Source organism: Sciurus carolinensis, unplaced genomic scaffold (genome assembly GCF_902686445.1).
Source record: "Sciurus carolinensis unplaced genomic scaffold, mSciCar1.2, whole genome shotgun sequence".
Taxonomy (NCBI): domain Eukaryota; kingdom Metazoa; phylum Chordata; class Mammalia; order Rodentia; family Sciuridae; genus Sciurus; species Sciurus carolinensis.
In genome coordinates, this window is record NW_025920146.1 from 1,620,470 (window position 1) to 1,636,693 (window position 16,224).

A 16,224-nucleotide genomic window follows, 5' to 3' on the forward strand; every position below is an offset into this window, starting at 1 on the left:
AAAAAGCCAGATATGGATCTGGAGAATGACAGACTTCTGATACAAAAGCCAGAACTCCACTGCAGAAGCCACTTCCCCTTGGCTAATTGTATCCGGATTTGCCAGTTGTTGCCCAGGTAGCTCCAATTGGAGAGGGCTTCAGACTCTGTTTCCTGATGCTGAGCCTAGTGAACATACCTCTGAATAAGAGTAGTTTGCTGCCAACACAGAAATTAATGAGAACACAATGATAAGTTTAGCAGTTACTTTTGGTTTTTTCAATACTAGGGCATCAACCCAAGGGCACTCTACACTGAAACTCATTCCCACTCCTATTTTTTGAAACATGTTCTCATGGATTTGCTAAGTTTGGCATCAGTATCACAGGCATGCACCATCATTCCTGGCTTTGTTTTTGTTTTTGTTTTTGTTTTGTCATTTGAGTTGATTTCAATTGTACCCAGAGCTTCAACTTGCAGTTATTTTAAGAGATGGTTTCCTTGCAGTATTGCAATCTAACCCAGAGAAGAGGAAATTTGCATTTATCATTGTTATTGTTCATTATGACTTATTATGTATATGTACATATGGTTCATGAATGAAAATGATATAATGAAAACTACTTTAAATTCTATTTAAATTTTTGCTATCTGGTCTTATGTGAATGATTTCTTTTTTATGTGTAGGTTGGTTTGGTACAAGGGAGTGTTCCAAGTGTTACTAACAACTGAACCACATCCACAACATAGTTTTTATTTTATTTAGAAACAAGGTCTTGCTAACTTGCTTAGGACCTTGCTCAGTTGTTGAGGTTGGCTTTGAACTTGCAATCCTACTATTCCAGTCACTGGAGCCACTGGGATTACCAGAGTACTTCACATTAACTGACTTCTGTCACAAAAATCTTGAATCATTGAAATAATAGGCATACCCCACAATAGTCAGTCCTTATGTGTTTCTTTCACTTTTGATTTACTAAGAATTGAACCCAGAGCTTCAGGCAGCAGCTATTTTATGCTGGATTTCCTTGCATTACTGGGATCTAGACTTACTAAGATGATATTTCCAATTAAATATATGGCCATTTAAATTTATTAATTTGTGTGTTTTTCATGACTAAAATAGTTAATAAACATTAGTTTAAATTTTCATTTAACTTTTTGACTCCCTACTACTATGAAGAGGCAGATTGGGTTTTGATCAAGAAAAATATCCATAAATCAGCAATGTTGAACACAAATAAATTGTAAAACAAAAGTGTAAATTAAATTTTTCTAATATTCACATTAAAAAGTAGAAAGAACAGGTAAAATCAAATGTAATAAAATAAAACCATATATCCAGATTAGCATTGTTTGACAATATAGAATTACTAATAAAATATATAATGAAGTATATATGAACTACATCTTCAAAACTCATTCTATATTTGAAACATCCAAACATCTCCATTCACACCAGGCATATTTCATGTTTGAGAACTATGATCTCTTTACCTCAGTGAAGTGATAGTATTTACTTCCTTAAATATATATATATATATATATATATATATATATATATATATATATATTTAAGGGGATTAAACCCAGGGGTATTCAAACACTGAGTCACATCCCCAACACTACTTTGTATTTTATTAAAGGTAGAGTCTCACTGAGCTGCTTAGCACCTGATTTTTACCGAGGGTAATTTTGAACTCACAATCTTCCTACCTCCACCTTTCCAGCTACTTGAATTTGATGTGGGTGAAATTGTGGGTAGCTGATAATAATCTACTCAGGGTCAGAGAACAGGAGAGACATTACTCTGAGAGAACTCAACATTTCAACCAGAAAGTGTCCAAAAGTAGACCATAGTTTTGCCTTGATACAGGGCAGATCTAATCCCATTTCAGATATCTCAAAGGAGAGAAACATGGATGTCCCATGAGATCTGTGCCCAATATCTTCAGATATGTAAGCAGTCTAGTCTTTTGAGATTAAACAGATTAAAGTAAATGTTACTTTGCAATTTGGCCTTGAACCCAATGGCAGGAATGTGATGATGTTTCTTTCAATAGAATGGGAAACAAAATTTTAATACAAAACATATACCTATATCTACACATAGATCTGTATGTTATAATTAACTCTATCAGGAGATTTAACTCCGAATTTAAATCAGAAGAAAAGGAAACTACTACCTATAAGCCACCTGCTCTTTTCCAGAAAACTTCTGCATGTGATTGAATCTTGGCATCCTGCCTATAATGTGTGATTTATTTATGTATTACTGAATAGCAAACCACTCTGAAATGTAGCAGGTCAATATTGGGCTGAACATCAATTTAGGTTGAGCTCTGCTGGGGTCTTTCTGCAACAGGATGTTTAGCTGATGGTTAAAACTGTCACTGAATTTTATAAAATGAGCAGGCTATCAACAAAACCACCATGAATTCCCTAAACATGTGGTCTTTCAATTAACTAATGTGTGCTTATCCCAATGAAGATGGCAATATTTTGAATTAAAAAAAGAAATATTCAAAATTTTGAAGCTATATGTCTGACTAATATTCACTAATTGTAGCTCTTCTTGATTTATACAAAATAAGGAGGGCCCAGATCCAGAATTCTGAAATTTGACAAAATATAGGAGTAAAAGCACATTAAAAAAGTTATGGACAGAGGTGAGTCTAAAGAATTTTGGCACTCAGCATCATTCAACTTTTTGTTATGAATGAGGTTAATGTAACAGTCCAGGGTAAAGAAATGTGTTCAAAATCTCTTAACTATCAAGCAGCTGGTCTGGGATTCAGGATTCATTCTGCCTGACTCCAAAGCCAAAGCCAACCTCCTCTAAACCACAAAATTTGTGCTTCTTTTCTTATTATCTTAAGTTTTGGATGGTGACAATTATCAAATAACATTATTTTTTAAAGAATGATTGTTAAATTTCTAGAAAGGACTTGGCATTATTTTGAGAAATGCCTAAAGACTGAACTTCAAAAATCATGAACAAACATAACCTTATCATAGCAGGAGACATTTGATATGGGGTGCAGGTATAATTCATTTCTGAGACATGATATAAAACAGCAAGCTATGGAAACTCTAAGACTGCATGAGTGTCACAAGGGTAAATGGATAATGAAACACAACATAAGAAAGTAAATACGAGCAGATTGTCTGAAAATATTTTAAAACTAGACACCAAATGATTCATGGAATCTCCGTTTCAAGAATATTCCATGAGAGTACAATAACAAAATAACCTGAAATTCTTTGCAATTTCCTTCAGTGCAGAAGGGTTTGTAATAGCCTCAAATTTAAAGGAAAAAAAAAGATTTAAGAACTGTGACCTAGTAATCATTGAAAAAACATAATTTCAAACTTAATTTCAAGTAATTAATCCCACCATGCTCATAAATAATTATGTTTAAACAAGAGCTATAGTAAAAATAAGAAAAAGAAAAACAATGTATACTATATAGATACATTGTATTTGTAATTTGAACAACATAAAAGCTAACAGACACCAGTAGTATATGGAGGTTGTAAATAAAGAGGGGTACAAAAGGAAAAGGGGATTGTAAGAGAATAATATATTTATAATCATGGAGCACTGAGAAACATGGGAGTTAGGTAATTCACTGTGCAATCTAGGATGAACAGCAGTTGTGAGAAAAAGTGAGTACCAGTTGTCTACTTTTGGAAACCACATTTATCCCAAATTTATTGATTTTTTTTTGTGGTGCTGGGGATTGAACCCATTACTTATGCTTGGGGAGGCAAGCATTCTACCAACTGAGCCACATCCCCAGCCCCAAATTTATTGATTTTTGAGAACATGTTCCCATGCTGACTCTTGAAAGCAGTTGTCCCTGTGATTTAAGTAGCCCATTCTCTGTGTCCTAGGTTGATTGCTGATCTTTGGGTTGGGATTAAAACAGACAGGGTAAGTTATAGCTTCTAAAGAATGAAATGCCCAATTTGACCTAGAATCACATATCAGGTCTCCCTACAAATACTTTTTCAGTAACTGGAAGTCTGATGCACAAGCAATCACCATACATATGATATAGGTAAGTCACAACATTTAAATATAGGAAAAGCTAATACAAACATTCTTCAAGTTGGTGTGAAGTATTAAACATAAAAGAAAACTTAAATCTAGAGAGATTAAGGACACGAATAAGATAAGGACACGGTAGAATGGGAAAAAAATTTTTATCACCTGCACCTCAGATAAAACACTAAACTTCAGAACCCAAAATACTTAACACCATAAAAAAGTCCCAATTAATATGTGTGCAAAGGAATAGAAAGAGGCTCTTCACAGAAAAAGCAATAGAAGTGGTCAACAAATATATAAAAAATGCTCAACATCTCTCTCAATAACAGAAATGACTATTAAAACTACACTGAGGTTTCATCTGACTCCAGTCAGAATGACAACAACCAAGAACACAAGCATCAATAAATGTTCACAAGGGTGTGGGAAAAGGGTACTCTCATACATCTCTGGAGGGACTGCAAATTGGTACACCCACTCTAGAAAGCAGTAAAGAGTTTCCTCAAAAATCTAAGAATGAATCCATCATTTCACCTCACTAAACCACTCCTTTGTACAAGACCAAAATTGTTAAAATCAGCATAGTACACTAATACAGTCAAATCAACATTTATAGCAGCTCAATTAACAATACATAAGGTGTTGAGCCAATCTTGGTGACCTTCAACAGACAAATGTATAAAGACAAATGTATAAAGACAAATGTAGGGGAGGTTGCCCGGAGGAAGAGGAGGAGTGCCACGGGTCGCTTGACCTAGGAGTGACTGCATCAGAGCCACAGGCAGTTGCCAGAGGAGGAGGAGAGTGGTGAGTTGATTGGACTAAAAGCGACTGCTCCTGAACACCAGTGGCCTGCCTGGAGGAGGAGCTCGGTGGGTCACTTGGTCTCGGAGCCACCGCTCCTGAACACCCAGGGGGCTAACCCGAGGAGGAGGAGGAGGAACAGGGCAGGGTCACTTGGACTCGGAGTGACTGCCTAGGGCTACAGGTGGTTGGCGGGAGGAGGAGACGTGAAGTGAGTTGCTTGGACTCCTAGTGACTGCGTCGGAAACCGGGCTGCTGTCCGGAGGAGGTGTGTGGCGGGTCTCTGGGTATCAGAGCTATTGTACGGGGCTCCAGGTGGTGGCTCAGAGAAGGGGCTGCATAGCCAGGCGATTAGGTGCAGAGCAGGGTCCCAGGACCTAGGCGGCTTCTTGCTGGAAGAGCCGCACAGAAACACGTCTAGGGGCGGAGTGAAGTTTCCAGGACTGCGGTCAGATTCTCTGGGAGAGGCAGCCTAAGGAGACTCACCTGTGAAGGGTGAAGCTCCCAGGCCCAGGAGGTAGGTCTGGGCCCCTAGGAACGTTGCAGAGGAAGACAGCCCAGCCCAGGCGGTAGTTGTAGTTTGAGGGGAACCTCTAGGAGGGCAACTGACCAGCGAGACGTCCCCAACGAGTGAGTCTTCACTGCCAGGGGAGGTTTTCCCACAGCGATGGTAAAACCAGAGACACAGGCACAAACAGGACTTGCCTCAGCCCACAGCCTAGTTCCCCATTGGATGACCATTGGTCAACAAGTGGAGGCACCTCTACCAGCAGGGAATATACACCACCTGAGGGTCACCACCCCTAGAGAGGCAGCTTCTTCGTGGAGCTCCGCATTATCAACTTCCTCCAAGACTTCAGGCTACTGAAGGATAAGAGGGGATATACTAGCAATCTTCAGGGACATTATAAGTCGATAGAGGAAATCTGCAATATCTTAATGACCCACTGATTCCTGAACAATATGAGAAAACAAGAAGAGAAAATGCCCCAAACAAATCTAGATGTTACATCAATAAAATCCAAAGACAGCATGGCAGAAGAAATGACAGAAAGGGAGTTCAGAATGTACATAATTAAAATGATTAGGGAAGCAAAAGATGAGATGAAAGAGCAAATGCAGGCCTTGAATGATCCCACCAATCGACAGTTAACAGAGCAAATTCAGGAAGCAAAAGATCATTTCAATAAAGAGTTAGAGATATTGAAAAAAAAAACAAACAGAAATCCTTGAAATGAAGGAAACAATAAACCAAATTAAGAACTCCATAGAAAGCATAACCAACAGGATAGAACACCTGGAAGACAGAACTTCAGATATTGCAGACAAAATATTTAACCTCGAAAACAAAGTTGAACAAACAGGGAAGATGGTAAGAAATCATGAACAGAATCTCCAAGAACTATGGGATATCATGAAAAGGCCAAATTTGAGAATTATTGGGATTGAGGAAGGCTTAGAGAAACAAACCAAAGGAATGAACAATCTATTCAATGAAATAATATCAGAAAATTTCCCAAATCTGAAGAATGAAATGGAAAATCAAGTCCAAGAGGCTTATAGGACTCCAAATACACAAAATTACAACAGACCCACACCAAGGCACATTATAATGAAAATACCTAACATACAAAATAAAGACAGAATTTTAAAGGCTGTGAGAGAAAAGAACCAAATTACATTCAGGTAGAAACCAATATGGATATCAGCAGATTTTTCAATTCAGACCCTAAAAGCTAGAAGGGCCTGGAACAACATTTTTCAAGCTCTGAAAGAAAATGGATGCCAACCAAGAATCTTATACCCAGCAAAACTTACCTTCAAATTTGACGATGAAATAAAATCATTCCATGATAAAGAAAAGCTAAAAGAATTTACAAAAAGAAAGCCAGCATTACAGAACATTCTCAGCAAAATATTTCATGAGGAAGAGATAAAAAACAAAGAAGCAAATCCGCAAAGGGAGGAATTATCCTAAAGGAACTGTCAAATAAAAGAGGAACCAAGATATGTCAAAAATTTTAAATATGAACCAAATGACCGGGAATACAAATCATATCTCAATAATAACCCTGAATGTTAATGGCCTGAATTCATCAATCAAAAAACATAGACTGGCAGATTGGATTAAAAAGAAAGATCCAACAATATGTTGCCTGCAAGAGACTCACCTCATAGAAAGAGATACCCATAGACTAAAGGTGAAAGGATGGGGAAAAACATACCATGCACATGGACTCAGCAAAAAAGCTGAAGTATCCATCCTCATTTCAGATAATGTGGACTTCAAGCCAATGTTAGTCAGAAGGGATAAAGAAGGACATTTCATACTGCTTAAGGGAAGCATATATCAGCAAGATATAACAATCATAAACATCTATGCCCCAAACAGTGGCTCATCCATGTATGTCAAACAAATCCTTCTCAATTTTAGAAACCAAATAGACCATAACACAATAATACTAGGTGATTTTAACACGCCTCTCTCACCACTGGACAGATCTTCCAAACAAAAATTGAACAAAGAAACCATAGATCTCAATAACACAATCAATAATTTAGACTTAACAGACATTTATAGAATATACCATCCAACCAAGAGCGAATACACTTTCTTCTCAGCAGCACATGGATCCTTCTATAAATAGACCATATATTATGCCACAAAGCTAAGGTCAGCAAATACAAGAAGATAGAGACACTACCTTGTATTCTATCAGATCATAATGGATTGAAGTTAGAAATAAATGAAAGAGTAAAAAACAGAAACTACTCCAATACCTGGAGATTAAACAATATGCTATTATATGATGAATGGATAACAGAAGATATTAGGAAGGAAATTAAAAAATTTTTAGAGGTAAAGGAGAACAAAGAAACATCATATCAAAATCTCTGGGACACTATGAAAGCAGTACTTAGAGGAAAATTTATTTCATGGAGTGCATTTAATAAAAGAAGTAAAACTCAACAAATAAATGACCTAACACTACAGTTCAAAGCCCTAGAAAAAGAAGAACAGACCAACACCAAAAGTAGTAGAAGATAGGAAATAATTAAACTCAGAGCTGAAATCAACGAAATTGAAACAAAAGAAACAATACAAAAAATTGACAAAATAAATAGTTGGTTCTTCGAAAAAATAAACAAAATTGATAAACCTTTAGCCACACTAACAAAGAGAAGACAAGAGAAAACCCAAATTACTAAAATTCGGAATGAACAAGGAAATATCACAACAGACACGACTGAAATAGAAAACATAATTAGAAGCTATTTTGAAAACCTATACTCCAACAAAATAGAAAATTTCGAAGACATCAACAGGTTTCTAGAGACATATGAATTGCCTAAACTGAACGAGGAGGACATACACAATTTAAATAGACCAATTTCAAGTAATGAAATAGAAGAAGTCATCAAAAGCCTACCAAAAAAGAAAAGTCCAGGACCAGATGGGTTCTCAGCCGAGTTCTACAAAACCTTTAAAGAAGAGCTCATTCCAATACTTCTCAAAGTATTCCATAAAATAGAAGAGGAGGAAACCCTCCCAAACTCATTCTATGAAGCCAATATTACCTTGATACCTAAACCAGACTGAGACACATCGAGGAAAGAAAATTTCAGACCAATATCCTTAATGAACATCGACACAAAAATTCTCAACAAAATTTTAGCAAATCGCATACATAAACATATTAAAAAGATAGTGCACCATGATCAAGTGGGTTTCATCCCAGGGATGCAAGGTTGGTTCAACATCAGGAAATCAATAAATGTAATTCACCATATCATAGACTTAAAGTCAAGAATCACATGATTATTTCGATAGATGCAGAAAAAGCATTTGATAAAATACAGCACCCCTTCATGCTCAAAGCACTAGAAAAAATAGGGATAGTGAGAACATTCCTTAACATTGTAAAGGCCATCTACGCTAAGCCCATGGCTAATATTATTCTAAATGGTGAAAAACTGAAAGCATTCCCTCTAAAGACTGGAACAAGGCAGGGATGCCCTCTTTCACCACTTCTATTCAATATCATCCTTGAAAAACTAGCCACAGCAATTAGACAGACCAAAGAAATTAAAGGGATACGAATTGGAAAAGAAGAACTCAAACTATCCCTATTGCTGATGATATGATTGTATACTTAGAGGAACCAGGAAATTCCACCAGAAAACTTTTAGATCTCATAAGTGAATTCAGTAAAGTAGCGGGATATAAGATCAATGCACATAAATCTAAGGCATTTTTATACATAAGCGATGAATCTTCAGAAAGAGAAATTAGGAAAACTACCCCATTCACAATAGCTTTCGAAAAAAATAAAATACTTGGGAATCAATCTCACAAAAGAGGTGAAAGACCTCTACAATGAGAACTACAGAACACTAAAGAAAGAAATTATAGAAAACCTTAGAAGATGGAAAGATCTCCCATGTTCTTGGATAGGAAGAATTAATATTGTCAAAATGGCCATACTACTGAAAGTGCTATACAGATTCAACGCAAATCCAATTAAAATCCAATGATGTACCTTAAAGAAATAGAGCAAGCAATTATGAAATTCATCTGGAAGAATAAGAAACCCAGAATAGCTAAAGCAATCCTTGGCAGAAAGAGTGAAGCAGGGGATATCGCAATACCAGATCTTCAACTCTACTACAAAGCAATAGTAACAAAAACGGCATGGTATTGGTACCAAAATAGAAAGGTGGATCAATGGTACAGAATAGAGGACACGGACACAAACCCAAATAAATACAATTTTCTCATACTAGACAAAGGTGCCAAAAATATGCAATGGAGAAAAGATAGCCTCTTCAACAAATGGTGCTGGGAGAATTGGAAATCCATATGCAACAGAATGAAACTAAACCTATATCTCTCACCATGCACAAAACTAAACTCAAAATGGATTAAGGATCTCAGAATCAGACCAGAGACCTTGCATCTTATAGAAGAAAAAGTAGGTCCAGAGCTTCAACATGTCGGCTTAGGACCAGACTTCCTCAACAGGACTCCCATAGGACAAGAAATAAAAACAAGAATTAATAACTGGGATAGATTCAAACTAAAAAGTTTTCTCTCAGCAAAGGAAACTATCAGCAATGCAAAGAAAGAGCCTACAGAGTGGGAGAAAATCTTTGCCAATCATACTTCAGATAGAGAACTAATCTCCAGAATCTATAAAGAACTCAAAAAACTCTACACCAAGAATGCAAATAATCCAATCGACAAATGGGCTAAGGAAATGAATAGACACTTCACATAAGAAGATCTACAAGCAATCAACAAACATATGGAAAAATGTTCAACATCTCTAGTAATAAGAGAAATGCAAATCAAAACCACCCTAAGATTCCATCTCACCCCAATTAGAATGGCGATTATCAAGAATACAAGCAACAACAGGTGTTGGCGAGGATGTGGGGAGAAAGGTACACTCATACATTGCTGGTGGGGCTGCAAATTAGTGCAGCCACTCTGGAAAGCAGTATGGAGACTCCTTAGAAAACTTGGAATGTAACCACCATTTGACCCAGCTATCCCACTCCTTGGCCTATACCCAAAGGACTTAAAATCAGCATATTACAGAGATACAGCCACATCAATGTTCATAGCTGCTCAGTTCACAATAGCCAGATTGTGGAACCAACCTAGATGTCCTTCAATTGATGAATGGATAAGGAATATGTGGTATATATATACAATGGAATATTACTCAGCCATAAAGAATGATAAAATTATGGCATTTGCAGGCAAATGGATGAAACTGGAGAATATCATGCTAAGTGAGATAAGCCAATCTCAAAAAACCAAAGGAAGAATGATATCGCTAATAAGTGGATGATGACACATAATGGGGGTGGGAGGGGTTAGTGTTGGGGTTGGAGTTGGGTTTAGGGAGGGGGACAGGAATGGAGGAAGGAAGGACTGTATAGAGGGAGGGGAGGGGTGGGAGGGGTGAGGGAGAAGGGAAAAAATGGCAGAATGAATCAAACAACATTACCCTATGTAAATTTATGATTACACAAATGGTATGCCTTTACACCATGTACAGGCAGAGAAACAACATGTATCCCATTTGTTTACAATAAAAAAATGAAAAAAAAACAAATATTACCATTTCATGAGTATAATTTTGGTGCCATAATTAAATTGATAAGACACCTAAAAAAAAAAAACAGACAAATGTATAAAGAAGATATATATATATACATATATATAATCACATATATATGATGAAATATTAATACATATATATACAATACAATATTAATAAGTCATAAGAATAATAAAATTTTTGCATTTTCTAGTAAATGGGTGAATCTGCAGACTCTCTTGTTAATTAAGCCAATTTCCCAAACCAAAGACCAAATATTCTTATTGCTATGTGGATGCTAACACACAATATGGATGTGTGAAGGGAGAATAAAAGTTTATTGAATCAGTAAAAGGGGAATGAAGAAAAGGGTGGGGGATAAAAATAGGAAAGAGTCGAATGAATAGGAATGAGTTGAAGGAAGGCACATGTAGTAATAAAACACAGGAAATTTCCACATCATGTACAACAACAGAGCTAGGACCCTAATTAGAATAAGACACATTCTTCATGTTTGTATAAATATGTCAAAATATGTCTGTCTTGTATAATTAAAAGGAAGAACCAGTCAATGATAATTTGCTGAAGTGGAATTAACAAATTATTTTAAAAGATACCCTTATACCTTCTAGGTAAGATAACTCTCTGCAAACTAAAAGAATGCTAACAGATTTAATACTGTAATATTCCATGTCCAAAAATAACTAGAATATTTAAAATACTCTTCTGTTACCTGGGATTCAACCCATGGGCAATGTTCATTAGGCCATAGCCCCAATCGTTTGATTTTTAGTTGAGGATGGGGTCCTTCTGAATTGCAGGGACTGGACTCAGTCTTGTGATTCTTTTGGCTTATTTTTCTGAGTCACTGAAATTATAGGCTTGTCCCATCATGCACACCAAAAGGTCTTCTGAGATAAAAGCAAACTGAGATAAGGGTATTGAAATAGGCACTGAATAAATATTTTAACCATGATTGCAATGAAAATATGAAGCAATATTTATATTCATTGAATAATTTTTAATAATAATTTTGGGTGTTGCATAGGAAGGAACACAATGGATGAGACTAAGAATTACAAATATAATAGGCTATGCAATGGCATTGGTCCTTTCCATGTTTGTGAAGAGGGAAATTGGAATGTTGAATAAAAATGAGTGAGGATAATCATCCCTTTGTTATTTGGGATTTATATACTAAGTTTCAACTGTTGAAAATCTTTTTTCCATATAAATTAAAGGTCACATTATCTATTTTAGCTGATTCTATGGAATGCCACATTATCTAACTTATTTGTAAGTGTGAAAAATTGATTTAATTTGAACTTGTTTTTGTTTTCACACATCTCTTCTTCTTATGGCTATTTCATGGCAATGTATATTATGCCTATGGAAAATTAAGATGTTGTTGATATAAGCCAGTGTGCCCAATAAAGAAAATTTTATTAAATATTATGCTTTTTTCATTTAGTCACTCTTTTTTCAATACTGTGAATTGAGCCCATAGACTTTAAAACTGATCTACGTCCCCAGTTATTTTGATTTGATATTTTGTGATGGCATCTTGCTCAGTTACTGAAACTGGAATCAAACTTGTGATTCCTCTACATCAGATTCCTGCATCACTGGGATTAGAGGTACTTGACACTGTACATGACTCTTATGTAGCATTTTAAAAATTTGGGTTTACAGGAAAGTGTTGGTGGCACATGATTTTAATCTCAGCAACTCAGAAGGCTACCTCAGCAATTTATCAAGATCGTGCCTCAAAATAAATATAAAAATAAAAAGGTCTGTGGATGTAACTCAGTGGAAAAGCACCCCCTAGATTTAGTGTCAAGGGAAAAACTACCTTTGTATTTACAAATTTGTGTTTAGTGGTACACATAGTCATAATTGCTATTTGAGTCACATTTTGATTACATTGATAAAATTTTGTAACACATGATAAAGTTAATTTCCAACTTATTCTGTATAGTCACAAAATCTAATTAGTGCTCTTTTATTTTATTATTATGTAATTTTTAAGGTAAAACTTGAACTGCAAACTAAGCAAAATTTTAGATCTCTAAAGACTGTGTGCATATACAACTTTTGTTTTTATTCTGTGTATATATGGGATTTTATGAAGAGGTCCAATTCTTTTTCTTTTTTCCTTCTTTTCTTCTTGTTTATTATTTTGTCCACCTTAATAATCCAGCTTTTAGTTCTTTTTCTATTTGATAACTCATGGTGTGGACCATGTTGAGGGTGGCAGAAAATGTAAATGTGGAGCATATATATTTGCTAAGATCTACCATAAAGAACATCACTGATAGGGTCATGTAAAACACAGAAATTTATTTCAAGATGAAAGTATTAGCATGATGATTTCCCTTTGGTTTCTCCTCTTGGCTCCTGGAGAGGCACCTTCCTGATTCATCCTCACATGATCTTTCTTCTGTCTGTGTGAATCTCTGGAATCTGTCCGTACTAAGAAATCAGTCAATTTCAATTAGGGCCAAAATCTTAAGATCTCTTTTGGTTTTTATTACCTCTTTAAAGATCCCATCTCCAAATTTCTTCACATTGTTGGCAAGGGATTCAATATGTAAATTTTGGGAAATATAATTAAGATAATAAAATGAAAAAGTGTCATTTTTTTCTTCATTAACAGTCATGTCTGAGAAGAACTAAGTTTTTGAAGTAAGGGTCAAGATTCCACAAAGTATTATTTTTGATGATATCTCTGTCTAACATATTCAATCTCCTGTGTGCACACACAGAAGATGTGCATACACATACAAATACAGAAAAAAACGTGTGAGAGTAGTATAATGAAAATTCAAAAGTTAATAAAACCAAAAATACAGAAGAAAAAAATAAGAAAATAAGATTATGGCAAATGTAAAAATATTTTAGAAATTTTAAAACCATTGTGAAACAAAACAAAGTTATGGAAGTTATTTTATAATATATGGCAGTTATTTTATCTCAAATGTAAAAAATTAATTCCAAGAAACAAAACTCATAGCAATAGAGAGTGCTCAATATGAATTTTGTTTTACTAAAATTCTTGCAAAGTTTATGTTGCTATCCAAAAATAGAACTTAGCCTTATCTGGCATATTGGAAAGAAGATTCCCAGAAAGCATAAATCCACTAATACTATATTAACATTTTAATTTCATGCTTATTTTATTTTCTCAGCATTATCTAACAAATTAATTTTATAGTTATTGGCAGTTTTTATTCAACATTTATTTTATTGTATAATATTAAACAGTTGTGATTTATGTTGAGGTTCATCTTTCTACACTTACACTAATTTTACCCAGATAATAATTATGTGGTGACTATTGTAGTATTTAAAATAAAAACATTAAATATAGTGACAAAAGTAGTGTTATAATCTTCAAAGTTTCTAATATACATAAGAAGTGTGACTGTATTACAGGATACTGACAACTGGAATTTTATGTTTTCTAATGTGTTATTACTATGTGATAATTACAAATAATTTAAAAGCCACTCAGTCATTTAAAATTTCTACAGAGACTTATGGCTTTACATGTTGAGTAACTTTATTAAACCACACATTATATTGAAAAAAAATTCTGAAATCAAAGAAAACCAATGAAATTTTTTTCTAGGGACTAAAGGCATAGCTCAGTGGAAGAGCACTTGACTAAAATGCTTAAGGCCATTGTTTCAATTTCAGAACAGTAAACATAAATAAATATACAGATAAAACAAAATAGTTATTGTATGTAAATGGTTCCAAGGATTTACAACCAATTAAGAAAATCCACTAGCATAGAGTAAAAAATTTAAAATTCATTGGTATTTAAATTAAGGTCTGCTTCCTCCCTTTATTAACCTACTCAGTAAATTGGGAACATCACTCCAAGAACCCTGAACTACATCTCCTGCCAGGTACCAGTAGGAAAAGTATATTCCTGGTGAAGCAATATATCATTTTTCCCATGACCCTAGGTTCCAATTACTGGGCCTATGATCTGTGTTCATATATTTGAGAGGTAGGACTCCAACTCCCTTGCAGCTTGGGAGTCTGTCACACATTGGGGAGGGGTGCTCCTGAGAACTTTTAGACACCAACATTTATTATATGTAATGCCAGAACAAAAAAATCTATAGAAACTGAGAGCAACTGATTTCCATTTGAGTGCATAATATTAGGGAAAGAGGGTCAAAGTACATGTTTCTTTAAATAAAATTTTTCATTAAGTGATATGTGATGGTTTCACAAATCTATGAATATTTGAGTTGAACTGTGTAAGCTTGGAGGGGGGACAAGGTTAGCAGCCAAATAAAATAGGATAGAAAGTGGCCTAAGCAAGCTTTAATGGAATTTGGCTCTCAGGTGAAATTCCCAGACCCCCGGGGTACAGCTCAAGTAGGGACCCAGAGAAAATCGCAGGTGGCCCTGGCTGCCCAGGGTTTTTATAGTCCAGGATGTGAGGGGGTCTTGCTGAGTGACAGGTGGATGTGAAGGGTCAGTGGAATTTTTTAGCCCACTTGATGGTCACCTTTGGTGGACTGGCTTTTGTCTCAGTTGCTCTGCTCTACCCTCTACAGTCAGCTAAATTCCAACCTAACAAACTGTACAACCTTAATTTTTGAATTTTAGAATAATCAAATTATATCTTAATGAAGCTGTTTAAGATGTTCATACTCAGTCAAGTTTTTGTGTCATATTTTTATTTTGTTTTCAAAACTGTCATCTACATAAAATTTGACTTTCCTCATGCATGATGCAATACAAATATGCAAACATAGATATAAATGGAGGGAAATGTCTGAAGCATATTAACTGGATGAATAATGATGGTAACTCACAGGTATGAACTTCAGAAGTTTATGGAGAAAGGTGAAAAATATATACATGTCTTTTTGAAGGACTTAATTAAATTAACACAACAATCATATGATATCATGATATTCAATTATATTTTAACACACAGAAGACTAACTTTGAGGCTTAAACCTTTCAAGATTCTAAATTGACTTGCTTCTCATTATTGCCTTTATTTTGTTATCACAGGGACTATATTACATGAAGTGTTCAATACAAGTTAACATTTGGGATTGCTGTCACTGAATAAGTGCTCAAAATTATGATCACTATATTCACAGAATATGTAAGACTAGAGAGAAAAGAGTTTTTTAAGTTTGTTCAAAAAATAAATTTGTATAGTATCCCCACTGCATTTTCTCAGGAGTATACTCCTTACGATATCAACATCTCCAATCTCAGTATAAATATTTCTTTTTGGTAG